Here is a 20,638-nt window from a genome sequence, read left to right on the forward strand (position 1 = left end):
ATATTCCAAGGCTTAATAGAAAAAAATTGTCAACCTAGAATACTGTACCCTGCAATGCTCTCATTTATGAATGAAGGTGAAATAAAGACATTCCATAACAAACAGCAATTGAAAGAATTTGTTACCCGTACAGCCCTGCAAGAGATGCCTAAGGCTGCCTACAGAAAGACAGAAACATGGTCATCACTCTGAAAGAAGGTAAAGGCAGAAAATCTCCCAGTGAAAGTACAAATGAAATCAAAGGAAGCAACAGGCATATTTATGGACACATGCAGGTCAACATCCTTACTTTATCAATAGTCACGTTGAATGTAAATGGCCACAACTCTCTAGTTAAAAGACACAGATTAACTGACTAAATGAAAAAACAAAACCCATCTATTTGCTGCCTACAAGAAATACATCTCACCAGTAAAAACACATACAGACTGAAAGTGAAAGGATGAAAAAAGATATTTCATGCTAACAGAAACCAATAAAGACCTTGTGTAGCCATCCTAATATCAGACAAAATAGACTTTAACACAAAATCTGTTAAAAGAGACAAAGAAGGGCACTATGTAAAGATTAAGGAATCCACTATCACCATGCTATTCAATATAGTCCTGAAAGTTTTAGTCAGGGCCATTAAGCAAGAAAAAGAATTCAAAGGGATACAAGTTGGGAAAGAAGAAGTCAAACTATCCCTATTTGCAGATGGCATGATTCTTTATATAAGGTATCCGAAGAACTCCACTAAGAGACTACTGGAACTCAAAGAAGAGTTTGGTAAAGTAGAAGGATACGAAATCAGTATGCAAAAATCAACAGCCTTTGTATACATAGACAATGCCATGGCTGAGAAAGAACTTCTAAGATCAATCCCATTTATAATAGCTACAAAAAATCAAATACCTTGGAATAAACTTAACCAAGGATGCCAAATTGTTCCACGATGGGAATTACAAAAACATTAAATAAATAAATACAAGAAAATACAAAAAAATGGAAAAAATCTTCCATGTTCATGGATTGGAAGAATCAATATCATCAAAGTGTCCATTCTCCCAAAAACAATTTACAGGTTCAATGTATTACCAATCAATATACCAAAGACATTCTTCTCAGATCTGGAAAAAATGATGTTGAAATTCATATGGAGGCACAGGAGACCTCAAATGGCTCAAGCAGTCTTATACAACAAAAACAAAGCTGAGGGATCACAATACCAGATTTCAAGCCATACTATAAAGCAGTTATAATCAAAACAGCATGGCACTGATACAAAAACAGATAGATAGACCAATGGAACAGAATAGAAACACCAGAAATCAATACAAACATCTACAGCCAACTTATATTTTATCAAGGAGCTAAAACCAACTGCTGGAACAAGAACAGTCTATTCAACAAATGGTGCTGGGCAAACTGGATTTCCACATGCAGAAGTGTGAAGCAAGACCCCTACCTTACACCTTACAGGGAATCCTGCAAGATATTAGCACAGGAAAAGACCCCAGAGGCACAGGCAGTCAAAGCCAAAATTAACAACTCGGATTAGATCAAATTGAGAAGTTTCTTTACTGAAAAAGAAATAGTGAGGAAAGTGAAGAGGCAACCCACAGAATGGGAGAAATTATTTGCAAACTATGCAACTGATAAAGGATTAATAACCAGAATCTACAAAGAGAGCAAGAAACTCTAAAATAACAAAACAAATAACCCACTTAAGAGATGGGCCAAGGACTTAAACACATTTTCAAAAGAGGAAATTCAAATGGTCAACAGACACATGAAAAAATGCTCAGGATTATTAGCCATCAGGGAAATGCAAATTAAAACCACAATGAGGTTTCACTTCACCCCGGTTAGAATGGTGTTCATACAGAAATCTACCAACAACAGATGCTGGCGAGGATGTGGGGAAAAAGGTACATTAATCCACTCTTTTTGGGAATGCAAACTGGTTAAGCTGCTATGGAAGTCAGTCTGGAGATACCTCAGAAATCTGAATATAGCCCTACCGTATTACCCAGCTATATTACTCCTTGTAATTTACCTAAGGAAATTGAAATCAGTAAATAAAAGAGCTATCTGCACCCCCATGTTTATTGTAGCTCAATTCACACTAGCTAAGACATGGAATCAACCTAAATGCCCATCAACTGAAGACTGGATAGAGAAATTATGGGATATTTACTCTATGGAATAGCACACAACAATAAAAAATGAAATCTGGTCACTTGCAACAAAATGGAGAAATTTGGAATACATACTGAGTGAAATAACCCAGTTCCAAAGGGACAAATATCATATGTTCTCTCTGACCTGTGACAACTAACTGAGCCCTAAAATAAAACCTGTAGAAGTGAAATGACACTATGAGAAGTAATGACTAGATCAGCCCTTGTCCTGACTGTCGTGGAACAACCTACTCTTTTATTCTTTTTAGTATTTTATTTTTCTTCTTAATACCATTGGTTAAACTCTTTATTTAACACAGAAATATTCTTAGGTGTTTAAATACAATTGAAAATGGATCTCTGTGAATAATAAGAGTTGGAATAAGAAAGGGCGGATATGTAGAGTTTGGCACATGTTCCCATGGAATTACACCCAAGGGTAAAGCTAAAAGTTTGCCATGGGACTCCAAATTCCATTAAGTTGGCAGGTACTAATGCCATTTTAATGTTAAAGTAATCATATTAAGTGTGTAACTGATCATAGAGATAGGATTAAGTGTCAAAGGGATCACTTAAATAAGACCAAGTGTCTGGCAATAACAATAAATAGAATTAAAGAAGAGAGAATGATCCAACATGGGAAGCAGGCCACACAGCAGACTCATTGAATGACAAATGTCCTAAATAGCACTCTGACCTCAGAATCAGCCTTTAAGGCATTGGATCTGGCTGAAAATGCCATGAGAGCATTTCAGGCATGGAAAGCCAAGACACTATGGCAAAAAATGATCTATATGAAAGTTCTCTGTGAGTGAAATTGCAGTGGAAAGAAAGGACCATCAAAGAAAGATGTACTTTTCTCTGAAGGGAGGTGAGAACTTCCACTTTGCTTTTGGCCCTATATAAATACTGACAGTTTGTGGACTCAAAAGTCTTCCATAGCCATGACAGCTCATGACAAAGGCTTTGGCTGATAACTGACATCATAAATAAGAGAGTCAATTGTTAAATCAACAATAGGAGTCACTGTGCACTTTCTCCACATGTAGGACCTCTGTCCTTAATGAGTTGTACTATGAAAATTAACAGTAAAACTTGTCTTTAAACAGTACTTTATACTTTGTGTGTCTGTGTAGGGGCAAACTGTTGAAATATTTACTTAGTAAAGAGTTGATCTTCTGTATATAAAGATAATTAAAAATGAAGCTTACTGGAGAATGGTATGGGAGAGGGAGTAGGAGCTTGGATGGTTTAGGGGTGTGAAAGCATGTATGGAAGGGGGAAAAATGGTATATTCCAAAAGTTGTGCCTATGAAATTTATATTTTTTAAATAAAGTTTTTTAAAAAAAGATTAAGGGATCAATTAAACAGGAAGATGTAACTACCATAAACATGTATGCTCTTAATTACAGGGCACCTGGCTATTTAAAAGGAATGTTTAGGGATCTAAAGGGAGACATAGACTCCAATACAATAGTAAAGGGAATTTCAACACCCTACTTTCAGCAATGGATAAATTAACCAGACAGAAAATCAGCAAGGAAACAACAGATTTAATCAACACTATACACTATAGACTAAGTGGCCATAACAGATACCTACAGAACGTTTCATTCTGCAGTTGCAGAATACACATTATTTCCACCAGTGCATGGAACTTTCTCTAGGATTGACCACATACTAGAACCTAAAGCAAGTATCAGCAAATTGAAAAAAATTGAAATCATACCATGCATCTTCTCAGAGGACAATGGATTGAAACTGGAAATCAGCAACTCAAATATCTCTAGAACATATGCAAACACACAGAGACTGGAAAACATGCTCCTGAATGAACAGTAAGTCAAAGAAGAAATCCAAAGAGAAATAAAAAAATTTCTGGAGACAAATGCACATGACAACACATCAAAACTTTTGCGATACAGCAAAAGCAATTTTGGAACATTTTTCACAATAGGTGCCTACATCAAGAAATTGAAAAGGCACCAAATAAATGAACTATTAGTGCATATCAAGGATCTAGAAAAACAACAGCAAATCAAACCCAAAACTAGTAGGAGAAAGGAAATAATTACTGAATAAACAAGATTGTGACAAAAAAATACATAAGATCAACAAATGAAGAGCTTTTTTTTTTAAAAGAAAAAAAAAACAAAACAAAATTGACACAACATAGGCCCAACTAACCAAAAAAAGGAGAGAGAGGACACAAATAAATAAAATTAGAGCTGAAAAAGGAAATGAACAATAGATACCACAGAGATAGAAAGAATCATCAGAAACCACTACAGAAAGTTGTATGCCAACAAATTGGGAAACCTAGAAGAAATGGATAGATTTCCGGACACATACAACCTATCTAAATTGAGCCATGAAAACTCAGAAAACCTAAACAGAGCCATAACCAAGATGGAAATCAAATCAGTAATAAAGACCCTAACAACAAAGAAAAGCCCAGGACCAGATGGCTTCATGGCTGAATTCTACCAGACATTTAAAGAATGAACTGCAATTCTTCTCAAGCTATTCAAAACAATTGAAAGAGAGGGAATCCTCCCAAATTCTTTCTATGAAGCCAGCATCACCTTAATTCATAAACATGAAAAAGATGCAATATAGAAAGAGAACAACAGACCAAGTTCCCTGATGAATATAGACGCAAAAATACTCACAAAGTTCTAGCCAATTGAATCCAACAACACACCAGAAAGATCATTCATCTGGACCAAGAGGGATTTATCCCTGGTATGCAGGGGTGGTTCAACATTCACAAATCAATCAATGTGATACGTAACATTAACAAACTGAAGAAAAAAACCATATGATTATCTCAATAGCTGCAGAGAAAGCATTTGATAAAATACAACACCCTTTCATGATAAAACCTTAAGCAAACTGTGTATAGAAGGAACATTCCTCGACACAATCAAGGCAACTTATGAAAAACCCATGGCCAGCATCATGTTGAATGGGGAAATTTTGGGAGCATTCCCACTGAGATCTGGAACCAGACAAGGATGCCTACTCTCACCATTACTATTCAGTAGTCCTGGAAGATTTAGCCAGAGCCATTAGGCAAGAAAAAGAAATCAAAGGGATATAAATTGGAAAGGAGGAAGTCACACTATCCCTACTTGCAGATGACATGATTCTATATTTTGGGATCCAAAAGACACCACTAAGAGGTTATTGGAACTCTTAGAAGAGTTTGGTTAAGTAGCAGGATATAAAATCAACAGTCTTTGTATACACAGATTATGCCAGGGCTGAGATTGAGCTTCTAAATCAATCCCATTCACAATAGCTACAAAAAAAAAATCAAATACCTTGGGATAACTTTAACCAAGGATGTCAAAGACCTCTACAGTGAATTTCAAAACATTAAAAAAAGAAATAGAAGAAGAAACAAAAAAAGGGAAAAATCTTCCATTTTCATGGATTGGCAATATCATCAAAATGTCCATTCTTCTGAAAGCCAATAAAGAAATCAAGGACATGTAGCGGCCTCTTAGGAACAGGCCAAACTTCAATTATAAACTCATCAAAGGATGAGGAAATAATGGCCCTCTTTTCATTGACACATGCATACAATCACATAAATATCTAAATATCTAAAACATACCCTTTTAGTAGCCAAAACATTAATGTTATAATGAATTGATTGTACATTTCTAAAATTATATACTTTCCTTGTCTTCTTAATTGATTCTTTCCTGGAATACTGAAGTTGTTTATAAACAAATCAACACTGGCATGAAGTGGGGGACATAGGCTCAGAGGCTTCTACAGACAAAGGACTTGGGTTTAATCAGAAGCCTGGACCACAGTCTTTTCAGCTTGAGTCTGTGCAGCTTTTCCTTCCTTCCTTCTTTCCTCATTCTGCACCCCTCACCCGCTTTCTCTTCTCTCCCTTTCCTTTCTGATGTCTTTTTCCTTATATTCAATTTGACAGCTAGTGAGCAGTTCTCAGTTTTGCCAGTCATCTCTGTTCTGGCTAACTCAATAGCCCCTTCCACACTACTTTTCTTCTGTTTTGATGTGAATTCAGAAACCCGGTAACTAAGTTTAAAAAAAAAAAAAAAAAGCAAAGCAATTCAAAATTAGAATAACTAGGTTCTGAATGAGGGCTAAAGAAGTTTCCTACTAGTCTGTAGGTAAATGGATTTTGTTACATTGATTTTTCTTAAAAACCCATTTGGCTTGCTCCCGGGATAGCATATTTCAGATAGTTAACGTTGGATAGATGCCCTTCAAATAGTAGTGTGTTTCTACAAGCTAAAGGAAGACATGAGATAATATGTTTAACACCTTAAAAGCCCAGTGCTACCGTCAGTTTTATGAGGATCCCTCTGTGCACCTTAATAAGTCCTCCATGCCGCTAAGTGCATATCAACAAACAATAGCCTAAATCCCAGCTGGATGCTAGGCCTCCTGGGCAAATGGAAGCAGAATGGACCTTATGCAAACATCTGCACATTTGACCACCGTGACATGAACCTGGCAGGCCTAGGAAGTCATTGTTGACTCACTGCTTTATAATAAGAGCATCACCTTTTTGTACAGCAGCTAATCAGGGATGTGTCTTCCAGATACCCCACTCTGAGCCCATCAAAAGGAATGAAACAATTGGGAAGTCAGCACCCAAATGTTGGTGTATTTCTCTTTATCTGTGTAAGCACTCCTGGTGGTTTATCCATAATGATTTTCGTCCTGGGCCTGGCAGACATCACATGGTCACATTCCCATGTGACAGAAGTTAATTTTAATATTATTGCAAGAACAGTGTAAATTGGAAGGAAAATCTACTGTTTTGATGATGGTATACTCAGCAGTTTGGATTGCTCATTTATCTGCAGGTCAGACACCTAACTGTCTCAGGAAGTTATTCATAACTGACCTTAGGCAGAGGGGCTGGCCTACAGATGGGTGTCTGGAATGCATTTTTGAAGCCTTTTAATTACCTAAAAGATGCCATGGGAATCTTCACCTTTTAAAGTTTTCAAAGCTTTTTTTGTACACATGCCCTGTGGATCAATATAGGAAGAGCAGTAGAATGTACTTTTTCCGATGCTGTCAGTTCAGAAGAGGGTTCCTGCAGGACACAGGTGCTCAGAGTGCACAACACTTAAATGCTCATGGAATGAAGAGGAGTAACCGGGCAGGACAGCCTACAACAGGCACATTTAGAGTCCATCCTCTAGCTGTCTGGAGGTCACACTAGGCTCGATGGGTTTTGTGAAAAGAGAGGAAAGGATTCTACAGCACATTTCATTTTTTTTTCAAGTTGTTAAATAATCATTGTTATTTGATGTAATTGATGAAGTTAACAAATGCATTTTCACAAAAAGTCGTAATTGATGAGTTTATTAGCTGTACTTTAAAGACTTAACATTTGAAATTCACCTATTTTAACTTGAACAGCCCTTGTCCTGACTGTCAAGGGACAGTTCTTTTGTTGTTATTGTTTTTTTGTTTGTTTTTCTTTTTTTTTTCAATAATAGGGAATTTATTACATTATGGTCAGAACATGATTTTATCCAGCTATGTTACAAGAGCATTCATAATAAAAACCTATGCTTCTTACCTTTCCTTATTTCTTTTTTTCTCTCCTCCCCTTTCTTCCCCCCTTCCACCTCCTCCTCCTCTTGTTCTTCCTCTTCTTTTTTTTTAACTTTTATTTAGTAAATATAAATTTACAAAGTACAGGTTATGGATTACAATGGCTTTTTCCCCCCTATAACTTCCCTCCCACTCGCACCCCTCCCATCTCCCGCTCCCTCTCCCATTCCATTCACATCAAGATTTATTTTCAATTCTCTTTATATACAGAAGATTGATTTAGTATATATTAAGTAAAGATTTCATCAGTTTGCACCCACACAGAACATAAAGTGTAAAATACTGTTTGAGTACTAGTTATAGCATTAATTCACATCGGACATTAAGGACCGAGATCCCACCTAAGGAGTAAGTGCACAGTGACTCCTGTTGTTGACTTAACAATTTGACACTCTTGTTTATGGCGTCAGAAATCTCCCTAGGCTCTAGTCATGAGTTGCCAAGGCTATGGAAGCCTTTTGAGTTCGCCGACTTCAATCTTATTCAATGTTATAGTCAAAGTGGAAGTTCTCTCCTCCCTTCAGAGAAAGGTACCTCCTTCTTTGATGGCCCCGTTCTTTCCACTGGGATCTCACTCGCAGAGATCTTTCATTTAGGTTTTTTTTTTTTTTTCCAGAGTGTCTTGGCTTTCCATGCCTAAAATACTCTCATGGGCTCTTCAGCCAGATCTGAATGCCTTAAGGGATGATTCTGAGGCCAGAGTGCTGTTGAGGACATCTGCCCTTCTATGAGTCTGCTGTGTATTCCGCTTCCCATGTTGGATCGTTTTTTCCCTTTTTGATTCTAGCAGTTAGTATTAGCAGACACTAGTCTTGTTTGTGTGACCCATTTGGCTCTTAGACCTATCAGTGTGATCAATTGTGAACTGAAATTGATCACTTGGACTAGTGAGATGGCATTGGTACATGCCACCTTGATGGGATTTAATTGGCATCCCCTGGCACATTTCTAACTCCACCATTTGGGACAAGTCAGCTTGAACATGTCCCAAATTGTACATCTCCTCCCTCTCTTATTCCCACTCTTATATTTAACAGGGATCACTTTTCAGTTAATTTTAAACACCTAAGAATAATTGCGTGTTAATTATTGTTTTTATTAATGGAGAATGGGACTGGAAATGGGAGAGGGAGCAGGAGGTGGGGAGGGAGGGCAGATATGATAGGAAGAATCACTATATTCTTAAAGTTGTGCTTATGGAACTTGTACCTATTAAATAAATGGGTTCTTTGGGGAAAACAAAGAAATTCACCCATTTTAAATTACAAAATGTACAATAATAATACTGATACTACATATTTTACAATTTTAAAGTTTTGGCTAAAACATTTGAGTCCGCAGGTTAGAGCAAGAGTTATCCTATACTTAAGACAGATAAAATGCATTATTAATAAAGTACCACTGGATTAGGCAATGGCATTTCACAGCAGACACTTGGCAACATTCCTTATTGGGCATCTCTGTCTTTCCCTCCAAAGCTCCATCAGTTGCTATGTCTCGATCCTATATCTTCCCTTACATCTCTGTAAAATGCTTTCTCTAGTCCCAAGTCATAGTACACTCCACTTTAGCTTGAGCATTTCACTCACAAAACTATCAGCTGACTTCAAGAGAAATGGCAGCCATCCAGTCTTTTTTTTTTTTTTTTTTTTTTTTACAGGCAGAGTTAGACAGTGAGAGAGAGAGAGACAGAGAGAAAGGTCCTCCTTTTTCTGTTGGTTCACACCCCAAGCGGCTGCTATGGCTGGCGCTGCGCTGATCCGAAGCCAGGAGCCAGGTGCTTCTCCTGGTCTCTCATGCAGGTGCAGGCCTAAGCACTTGGGCCATCCTCCACTGCACTCCCGGGCCACAGCAGAGCACTGGCCTGGAAGAGGAGCAACCGGGACAGAATCTGGAGCCCCAACTGGGACTAGAACCTGGGGTGCCAGCGCCGCAGGTAGAGGATTAGCCAAGTGAGCCTTGGCGCCGGCCCACCATCTAGTGTTTTTCAAAGTAGATCCCATGGGGGTCTTCACCTTCCCACCATGTGGCTTTCTCATCTTTGCCCCACAAAAATGACACTATTTATTTGCAAGAGTACAACTGTCAGCTGTGTTTTTTTTTCTTCCCATACATAGGATAAAGCTCCATGCATAGTAGGTGCTTAATAAATGGCTCTGGCTAAATGAAATGTCGTGCATGTCTGCTACATTTAGAAGGAATTTGGCAAGGATTCTGTGCTCTTACTGGGCTGTTCATCATCAGAATTTGTGGTTGAGGGAGATAATGCCTTTTCCCTGTTTGGTGGTTTAAAAATGGATGATAATGAAAATGGGTGTTTTAACAGAATTTTTAGTGTTCAAAGTATTTTCATGTAAAATATTTCATTCTCTTTTCAACCCTGTGAAATTTCAGGATGGCATTGTTGAGTATGTAAACACTTCTGACTGCTGAGCGGTAGATGGGACAAGCACATTGTATTTTGAATGGAAGTGAGCATAAACATTCAGATAATACATATTTAAAGCCTTAAGAATGTACACGCACCGTAAATCAGAAAATAAACTTCTGGAAATTTATCTTAAATGAACAGAAAAATGAAAAAAAAATTCTGAACAAAAAGATTTTCCCCTGTGCTATTTATAAAAACACATTGGACATACAATCTAAATATCAAATCACAAAGAATTATTGAGCTAAATTGCAGCATAGGCACACACTAGAATACTATTTAGTCTTTAAAATGTGATAAAAATATGAATGACAAGGAAATATGTGACAAGTAAACAAAATAAAACAAAACCAGACAATTCAGTTTTGGTGTTTAGGATGGAGGTATGTTTGATCCCGATTATAATACCCATCTCTGCCTATGTGCATAGCAGAAAGGCTGGAAATATTCACCAGTAGATTAGCACTGGTTATTGTTGAAAGGATGATTCAAAATAAAAAAGGATGACAACTCATCACTAAAGCCTAAATAAAGCATTATTACCTTTGCAATCGAGGACAAAAAATCCCAATAAAAATGTGCACATCACAAAAACAATTCCCCAACAAAAATTGAATGGTACAAATATATGGGAATGGTCTCCACCAGGGTGGGATGCAGAATTTACTCCAGTGTTTGTGGCACAATTCTGAGCAGTGGCTGACAGCCAAGCTCCCTGTATGGATCAGTGTGGGTAGCTTGAGCAAGTGCCTGTCTCTCAGGCTATACTGAACGATTTCAACAGTTCTTGATGTCCCACAGCCTGCACACTTGTCTTTAAGAATAGCTCCCATTTCTCTGAATTCCATCACTCTGTCAGTCTTAAGGGGATTTAAGACACCCCTGGGGCAAGTAGCCATAATTTGCCATTAAGCTTCTGACAAGTGGGTAAAGGGCAATTTCATGGAAAAATTCCTTTTATTAGAGCCTCGGAGAAGGGCTGGGTCATCTTGCTAAAGAGAAGTCTAACACTAGAGATCTCTCTGGGAAGGTGTGGGCATGTTTCACTCTGGCCCCTCAGCTCCTGCGGGTGCTTGTTAGGCAAAGAAAGAGGATCCAGAGGTTCCAAGCGGGAGACAGGGAGCAGAGGGGAGAAGGGTGGGCAGGCGTGAGGGCTGAACCCCACCTCCTTCCTACTGCCTGGAAACCTGCGTCTGAGCAGACTGCTCCTTCCTCCTGTGCTGTTTTGTACACGTACATCCTGTCTGACTTGGTCACCCTTTCTCACTCACATACAATACGTTCTTTCAGACTTGCATCTTCATTCAAAATGTCTGGGCTAGTTATCTAGTGAGATAATTGCTTGTCGTTCTTATTACATCCACCTTTTTCTTTTTTTCCTTTTTTTCCCGTGTTACTCAGTTTTCCTCAGAAGCTCTAGCTTAGCAGACAAGACATCTGTCCGCTCAAAGAGGTAATGGCCAGGGCTCTTTGTCAGACTGGGTCTGAAAGCGAGGGAAGAAATATCCCCAGTGCAGACTCTGTGAGACTAGGGGACAGGGAAACTAGGAATCAGGGCTTTTCAACTTTATTTCCAGAAAATGGTGGGGTCGGCCAGCGCCGCAGCTCACTAGGCTAATCCTCTGTGGCGCTGGCACCCTGGGTTCTAGTCCCGGTTGGGGTGCCAGATCCTGTCCCGGTTGCTCCTCTTCCAGTCCAGCTCTCTGCTGGGAAGGCAGTGGAGGATGGCCCAGGTCCTTGGGCCCTGCACCCACATAGGAGACCAGGAGGAAGCATCTGGCTCCTGGCTTCAGATGGGCGCAGCGCTGGCCATAGCAGCCATTTGGGGGGTGAACCAATGGAAGGAAGACCTTTCTCTCTGTCTCTCTCTCACTGTCTAACTCTGCCAGTCCAAAAAAAAAAAAAGGAAGAAAGAAAATGGTAGAGTCAACTTATGTAACAGTTGTCTGTCTGTCCATTCATCCATCTATCCAACCTTTGATAAATATCAAGCAGACATCTATGATGCACCAGATATGAGCAGCTCTGGGAATAGAATGTGGTATAGGACAATCTTATGAGGACTGATAGGAGTATTGCTTGTCAAATACATTTAAAGTAATCATGTCGTTTTGGCCCTAACCTCAATATTGCTCTATTTGGTCATCGTTTTGATTTTCTCTTTTCAGATTTCAGGGCCATGATTCATTCGTTATTAGAACACATTGAGGCTGGCGCCGTAGCTCAACAGGCTAATCCTCCGCCTAGCGGTGCCGGCACACCGGGTTCTAGTCCCGGTCGGGGTGCTGGATTCTGTCCTGGTTGCTCCTCTTCCAGGCCAGCTCTCTGCTGTGGCCCGGGAGTGCAGTGGAGGATGGTCCACGTGCTTGGGCCCTGCACCCCATGGGAGACCAGGAGAAGCACCTGGCTCCTGGCTTCGGATCAGCGCGATGCACTGGCTGCAGTGCGCCGGCCGTGGCGGCCATTGGAGGGTGAACCAACGGCAAAGGAAGACCTTTCTCTCTGTCTCTCTCTCTCTTACTGTCCACTCTGCCTGTGAAAAATTAAAAAAAAAAAAACATTGAAAGGAAAAGCCCAACAATTACTCTGCATATGTAGTTATTTATGTGCTTGATATGTCAAAGGAAAATATAGAATCTGGTTTGCTGTATGGCTAAATTTGTAACTGGTCCTCAAATATTAGATTGTTAGTAAAAAGTTCTTTCAAATTTGAGAATAAATCATAAATATTTGGTCCGAACGATTGGAAGCCCTATAAATGAACCACTCAGCTCCAGTTTTTTGAGGCTTTTCTAGAAAACAAAATCCATCGACGTGTTTAAGGGTCCCCTACAGCTGCCTGAGTATTTGGGGAAGCAGGGGAACATCCCTCATGTCTCCTGCACAGGAAAGCAGATTGAGAACCTCTGGTGCTGACCGCATCGTAGGCGCTCCCTGCAGGATCTGGACAAAAGCACTGGTGAGGAAAGGGCCTGCTGAAAAAACTAACCCAGCTTTTGGCCGGCGCTAACCCTAACCCTTGCGGCGCTGGCACACCGGGTTCTAGTCCCGGTCGGAGCACCGGATTCTGTCCCGGTTGCCCCTCTTCCAGGCCAGCTCTCTGCTGCGGCCAGGGAGTACAGTGGAGGATGGCCCAAGTGCTTGGGCCCTGCACCCCATGGGAGACCAGGAGAAGCACCTGGCTCCTGGCATCGGATCAGCGGGGTGCGCCGGCCGCAGCGCACCTACCGCGGCGGCCATTGGAGGGTGAACCAATGGCAAAGGAAGACCTTTCTCTCTGTCTCTCTCTCTCTCTCACTGTCCACTCTGCCTGTCAAAAAAAAAAAAAATTAAAAAAAAAAACTAACCCAGCTTTCCAGCCACGAGACCACTTTGTCCTCTCTTTGGCAGCTTGCACGAGTCGTTTTGGAAGAAAGAGCTCAGGAAACCATCGGGGACTTGGTTGTTGGCTTGGGGTTGCTGTGAGCTGAGTTTGCAGTCACACTTTGTGACTGACACCCGTAGAGAGCTGCATAGGTACCAAGTAGCCCCCATCATTCGAAGACACTGACACAAGCTGCAGACAAAACAGGTGGGTGGTTTCTAGGGCTGGTTCTGTGATTTCTCAGCCAGATTGACCCTGGCATGACTCTTCCTCTTTTGAACATGAAGTTCTTCTAATACCAAGTATGAGAGGGTCCCATCTACCCTGCTTCACTCAGCCAATTATGGTGAAGATGGTTATTGTGCAAGTGCTCCATGTGGCTACAAGTGCTATGTAAGTGTCTGCTACTGTCATGGGTAAGTGGTGACGATTAGTCCTTGGAGTGCTTCATATTCTGTAGATTCTCTGAATGGACATTTCCCTCCAGACAAATTTGCTCCTTTTCCCCTAAATGTCCTTTTGATTTGGAAATGTCCATTTCTAACTGAACTCTCGGAGCCTGCCAAGCTTCCTAGTGCCACCAGGGTAGTGATTTCCTTTGTGACTGGGAGCCCGTTGGCTCCTGTGTGTGAGTAAACACTCTTAGTTCTCTTGTCTCAGAGTTCAACATAGAGTCTCTTGCTTCACAAGGAGCCCAGCCTAGTCAGGGGCCAGGTGCTTTTTTATTCCCAGGTGTCAACATAAAGAGCTTTGTGGCAGGGCAGATTCATGATCGCTCAGGGCTGGGGCTGGCGCAAGGTGTTCAAAGTTTGTCTCTGGCCTCCGTAAATTTCCTTTAGGAATTCTCTCCTATTCTTCTGTATCCCACCCCACAGAGCTGGTAATAAAGGGCTATGTTTCCTTCCCAGAACTCCCCATTGAGAGGATTAGCCTTAGTCTGATAGAACTTATGATGAAGCAAATGTTCTAGATCTGTTCTGTCCAGTAGGGCAGCCGCTAGCCATAATTGAAATGGAGCCAATGGGACTGAGGAAATGAATTTGTATTATTATTTAATTTTAATTAATTTACATTTAAATTGTCATAGGAGGCTAGTAGCTGCTATATGATAGTGCAGTTCTAGGGCTCAATATCCTGATCATTTCAGTCTCTCCACAGCAATGAAATTAACCTGTCTTGTGTCCCAGCCTAAGTTCCTATTCCTAGCAAAACACCAGCAATATCATTAACAAATTGCTGTCCATAATTAAGGTCTTAACCTTCTTAGGTTGTATGCAGGTTTTGAGCAATACCATACTTTGGTCCAAGCAGATGCACAAACGGTAGGAATTTGGGTGACTCTAGTAGGTAAATGTGGGTGGAAAGATTAGGGGCATGGAGCCTCAAATGTACCTCAAAGCACATCCTGTGCATGGGCACAATCAGTGCCCTGAGCTGCTTCTTGGTTCTTCTTGGCCTCTTGCTGTATGGGGAGAGTTAAGATCAGAAGTGTGTGGATGGGGGCTGGCGCCGCGGCTCACTAGGCTAATCCTCCGCCTCGCGGCGCCGGCACACTGGGTTCTAGTCCCAGTCGGGGCACCGGTCCTGTCCCGGTTGCCCCTCTTCCAGGCCAGCTCTCTGCTGTGGCCAGGGAGTGCAGTGGAGGATGGCCCAAGTGCTTGGGCCCTGCACCCCATGGGAGACCAGGAGAAGCACCTGGCTCCTGCCATCGGATCGGCGCGGTGCACCGGCCGCAGCGCGCCTACCGCGGCGGCCATTGATTGGAGGGTGAACCAACGGCAAAAGGAAGACCTTTCTCTCTGTCTCTCTCTCACTGTCCACTCTGCCTGTCAAAAATAAAAAATAAAAAAAAAAGAAGAAGTGTGTGGATGGGAGCCCAGGCAAGGCTGGAAGTAGGAGGGTGGAATGGGCAGAGCCCAGAGTTTGCCAGAGTGCTTGCAAAAGAATCTGGCATGCCAGGCAGTGCGGTGTTTTGTTCCACCCTGGGTTGGAGGTGCCATGGGGTGACTGTTACCGAGTGATCATTACCATCAGCGCAGGCTTGGAAAGTTAATAGTTAAATCAAAGGGACCAGAAATCAGTTTAAAGGCCACACAATGAACTCTAGCACTTTTGATTCAGTCTTGAAGAGGAATTGTAATTCTAATCCTAGTTCTAATACCATCCTCCCCCCAATTTAGGGAGTTTTTCCTCCTGAATTCTTTTACGCATGTTGCTTTCTGGAAGTTCTTTTCATCCTGAAACTGAACTGTGTTTCTGTTTCTCTTGGAAGACCATGGAACTGCTTTCAAGTCCCTGCCAGTGTTTTCACAGATACACACTGGCATCAGATGCATCTTTGCAAAACCAAACACCAAGGGGGTGACGGGGGTGGATGTCAGGGAACAAGACCAAGCAGGGGAATGAAAGGCCCATGAGGTACACGTGGAGAGGAACAGGAAAAGCATTTACCAACCTCAGCACTTTGAGAATCACTCCTAGGGCGCACGTTTGCCAATTGTTTCTACAGGTAAATCCGCTACTATCACCTCCTCACCTACTCTGTACTATTTAGGGAATGGGTACAGGATTTCTTGTGAAGTAACCATCCAGAAGGGACAACTGTTGGTTGAAAAAGTATCAGATTTTTATAAAATAAATTGGAGGCTAACTCTCAAATCTTTCATGCAAACATGTGGTCCATCTGTAAACATGAGGAGTCTTCAAAAAGTTCAGGAAAAACGTGAATTGTGAAAAACTGCATGGATTTCAAATACTTTGTACCAAAAGAAGTCTATCTTTTCATTTTATTTTTCCATTCTGAAATCCCCTCATATACAAAGAGCAACCGAATGTTGTTGATACTTTGCCGCACAGCTCAGGCTGCAGAGTGCCCCTGGGCCCCTCACTCCCTGAAGTGAAAGACGATGCCCAGTACTCGGCATGACTCTTGCCTTTCCTCCAAGTAAGTGTCATGGCATCCAAGGGCAGAATCCCAGAAATGAGAAAGAACCTCACAGAGGTCTGGCTGGGTTGATTCACCAGCACCGATGTTGCCAGATGTTCCCAGGCAGGGCAGCTGTGCCATGGGATCCTCCTGTTCCCAAAGCATTCTGATGACTTACTTTATCCCTTCTGTAAGTGGTTCTTAATATTTAGTCTGAACCCAATACATTTGAGTCTATTTGAATGAAAAAAACCTTTCTATTAAACTAGCTTAGAGCAGGCCCCACCTGGGCTGTATTTGGCAACATCTAGAGGAATTATTTTATTGCCACTGCTGGGGAGGGGAATGTGGAATTTTTTCTCCTTGGAGCTTTGGGCAATGTCTGAAGACATTGTTGGTTGTTTAGCTTGGGTGAGGTTGGTGTTCTACTGGTGGGGAGAGACCAGGGATACTGCAAAGGATCCTACAGAGGGGCTGGCATTGTAGGGCTGCAGCTTAAGCTGCTGCTTGTGACACTGGCAGCTCATATTGAAGTGCTAGGGAATGGGTTAGAGTCCTGGCTGTTCCACTTCCTATCCAGTTTTCTGTTAATGTGCGTGGGAAAGCAGTGGAAGACGGCCCAAGAGCTTAGGTCCCTGCCAACCATGTGGGAGACCTGGATGGAGTTCCTGGCTCCTGGCTCGGTCCTGCGCAGTCCTGGATGTTGCTGCCATTTGGGGAGTGAACCAATGGATGGGAGATATCTCCCTCTGTCTTCCCCCTCTCTATCTCTTTGCCTCTCACATAAATAAATTTTAAAAGGGGGATAATTTAGAGCACAGGACAACCCCCAGGACAAAGAACCATCTAGCCCAGAATGACAGCACGATTATTTGAGAAACCCTAGTACAGAGGGAAAGTTCAAGGTTCTATTCTTGACAAACAAGTGGCTCTCAAAGGGCTATTACACTTTCAGTGTCGGAAAACTAATTAACACCTTGAGGTGGCCCAGGAAACCTCAGTAAAATTTTATCTAGAATTTTCCATTTCTAACCTCATGGGTTCTTAACTTCCTCTGAAAGAAGGTTACTATACATGTCAAGCTCTTCTCATGGAGTCCAGATCCCATCTGCCTGTAGTGCTTGTGTATACAGAGGCAAGCCATGGGGTTCAGTTTCTCCATCTGTAAAATGGAGTAATAACACTTCGTGACCTGTTTGCCAGTCAGCCCTGGTATCCTAGGGTTTCATCACAGCTGGCGGATGGGGAAGATCCTGAGCCCCGGAGGGAGGAGACACGCAGCAGTTGTGATGTCAAGGGGCTGGAGAGGGCCCAGAATGTTGACACAGAATTTGTGTAGAACTGTTTGGGAAAATCACGAAAACCACAATGTTTCTCTTTCTGATTATAAAAGTAACTGAGTCATTGTTGGAAATCTCTCAAGTACAGAAAATTGTAAGGAGAAAATAAAAGTCGCTCATAATTGCGCTACTAGGAGATATCAACTATTCATAGCTTTGCTATTTTCTCTGAGCAAAACAAAAGAGGATGAGCATCAGGTGCTCTGAGGCCTTTGAGGACAGCAGCATGTGACAGTGTGGATGTTGAATGGTTTGAGACAATCTTCTCTGTGCACCAAGACAGTTGAGTCCCTGCCCTGCCTGGATGTCATGGGTAGTAGGTGGTGATGGGACAGAAGGGCATGGGATCCAGTCCCTCTTACCTTCAGGGTTCATGTGCAAAGCATCCTTGGTGTTTTCCTCCATGAATAGGAGTAGAGTTCTGTAGCTGAAAGAGGAAATGACTCATTTTAGCTCTAAGATAATAGAACAGGAGATGCCATTTTTGGCTCATTTTGTGGTTTTTAGCATGGCTAAAGTCACCATTATTTCTTTTTTTTTTAATTTGAATAATATCAAATTTATTTTTTTTTAATTTTTTTTTTATTTTTTTTAACTTTTATTTAATGAATATAAATTTCCAGTGTACAGCTTATGGATTACAATGGCTTCCCCCCACCCCCATAACTTCCTTCCCACCCGCAACCCTCCCCTCTCCCGCTCCCTCTCCCCTTCCATTTGCATCAAGATTCATTTTCAATTCTCTTTATATACAGAAGATCAATTTAGTATAAAGATTTCAACAGTTTGCACCCACATAGAAACACAAAGTGAAACATACTGTTTGAGTACTAGTTACAGCATTAAATCACAATGTACAGCACATTAAGGACAGAGATCCCACCTGAGGAGCAAGTGCACAGTAAAGTCACCATTATTTCAATGATAGGCATAAAACAGTTCTAGTTTCTTTGGGAATTAGTTTTTGATAATTTTATTATGAAGAAATGTTAGCATTACAGAAAAGTTGTGAAAACTGTAAAAAAAAAAAAGTATCATGTACTTTTCACCCAAATACCCTAAAATGTTAATGTTTCATCACGTTTGATTAGTCATCCTATACCTTCTCTGTGAACAAAATTTAAAAAAAAAATATTTGCAAAGAAGTCATGGTCATGATGTTTCTCTACCCCTAAATATTTCAGTGTGCTTTCATAAGAGCATAGACATGCTTTTACAAAACCACAGTGCAAAGATTAAAATCACAAAATTCACAATGATTCCATAGCATTATCTAACCTATAGCTCTTGCTCAAATTTTGCCCATCAACCTAGCTGGGATTGGATATTTTGAAACTTGGACCTGGGGACATTGAATGGAATTTATTGACAAATTCTAAAAGTAAATTACAACTGAATTGGGAATTTGGCAATCCCAGCTTGTGGTTCCAGTTCAATTCTGTCTCATTGGCTCAAGTGAGCATTGGCAAGAGAATGCTTTTCAAAGTGTGAAAAGAAGGGGTTATTCCCTGGGCTACTGGGTCCAGGTTTATATTAGTTGGGTTGTGCCCATCAGGGTTCATGGTTCTCCCCATGCTCCCATCAGAGCAAGTTTTGTCTAAGAACCTTTTACATTCTGGGAACTAAATGACACCGATCTATGACCATGAGTGGATAATTGCTGGAAATGTGGATCTGAGTAAGAAAAAAAAGATGACTTCAGGATCTGAATACAAAACAGGCCCCTTATTCCTCTGTACCTACTCTGAAAAACTGACTTTGCTATATGGACAGAAATTCCTAGCTGAATGCCCAATTTTGTTTTGTGCATTCCGCATAAAAGCAAATGGAGTAGCGGATCAAAACAAGGCTGTCAAATCATTTCTAAGTCTGTAAAATCCAGACTCCTAAGAATTATCCCTTGAGGATGCCAGTGTTGAATATTCTTCCAGCTGACTCAGTGTTGGAGGAGTAAGTGACTGGCAGGCAGCCGTGGACTTCCACCAGTGGTTTTGTACCACTGAGAATTTCTCAATGTCGCTGCTATTGGCATAATGAATTGAGAGCCCAGACGTCTTTGCAGCCATAGCCTTGGATATGATGGGGACTATTCGAGCATTAAGCAGCAGCCCCAAGGCATTGGGTAATGAGATGTCTGCTGAATCCAGAGCTGTGACACAGATGTCTGGGGCAGGCTTCTCAGAAGCCACCAATCTTTCTCCATAAGGTATAGTGATACTGAAGTTTTCATTAAAAAATAAAAAAGAGAGAGAATATTCTAGAATGCATTTTAGATTCTGGGAATTATTTCAGGATGTAAAGTTCTCTCTTTGATAATGTCTCAGCTCTGTTCAGAACAACTTTTCCACTCTGTTCCCTGCCAAATAAAACCCCATTTTGTTTTATACACTTCATGGAACCATGAGGAGCTAGCAGAGGCTAGGGGAGGGAGCAGAGAGAGAGGGAGAGCTTTGGGGTAGGAGAGCATAAAACAGATCATGGTTTCTGTAACTCAACATTTGTTGCATGCCAGGCCTTGGGCATGCTGACTTTAACCATCCTTACTCATTCAGGCTTTGCTGAAGACCTGGCACCCAGTTTGGCCCTGGCTATTCCCCACATCAGCTCCTTTACATACTCCTCATCTGCTCTGTGCCCTGTGGGTCTGGTTCCTGTAGCTCCTTTGTCTTCCAACTTTAAATGGCTTTCCCAAACTATGGTAAGTAGAGGATAAAAGACAAGATGTCAGGATGTCTCTGCCCCTCCATCTCTGGTTTCTACCTGGCTCAGTTCTAGCAGTGGTTGTGTCTCTTCTA

General features: G+C 41.4%; 1 protein-coding gene across 2 annotated transcripts in view; it reads right to left on the bottom strand.

The window, feature by feature from the left end:
- The window catches only part of PRLR (prolactin receptor), a 201,165-nt gene that overhangs the window by 38,197 nt on the left and 142,330 nt on the right, over nucleotides 1–20,638 (bottom strand). For both annotated transcript variants that reach the window (XM_062211716.1, XM_062211718.1), the window contains one exon: nucleotides 18,206–18,270. The gene's annotated coding sequence lies outside the window, so the exon portion shown is untranslated. The remainder of the gene's footprint in view (nucleotides 1–18,205; nucleotides 18,271–20,638) is intronic.

Source organism: Lepus europaeus, chromosome 15 (assembly GCF_033115175.1).
Source record: "Lepus europaeus isolate LE1 chromosome 15, mLepTim1.pri, whole genome shotgun sequence".
NCBI classification, from domain to species: domain Eukaryota; kingdom Metazoa; phylum Chordata; class Mammalia; order Lagomorpha; family Leporidae; genus Lepus; species Lepus europaeus.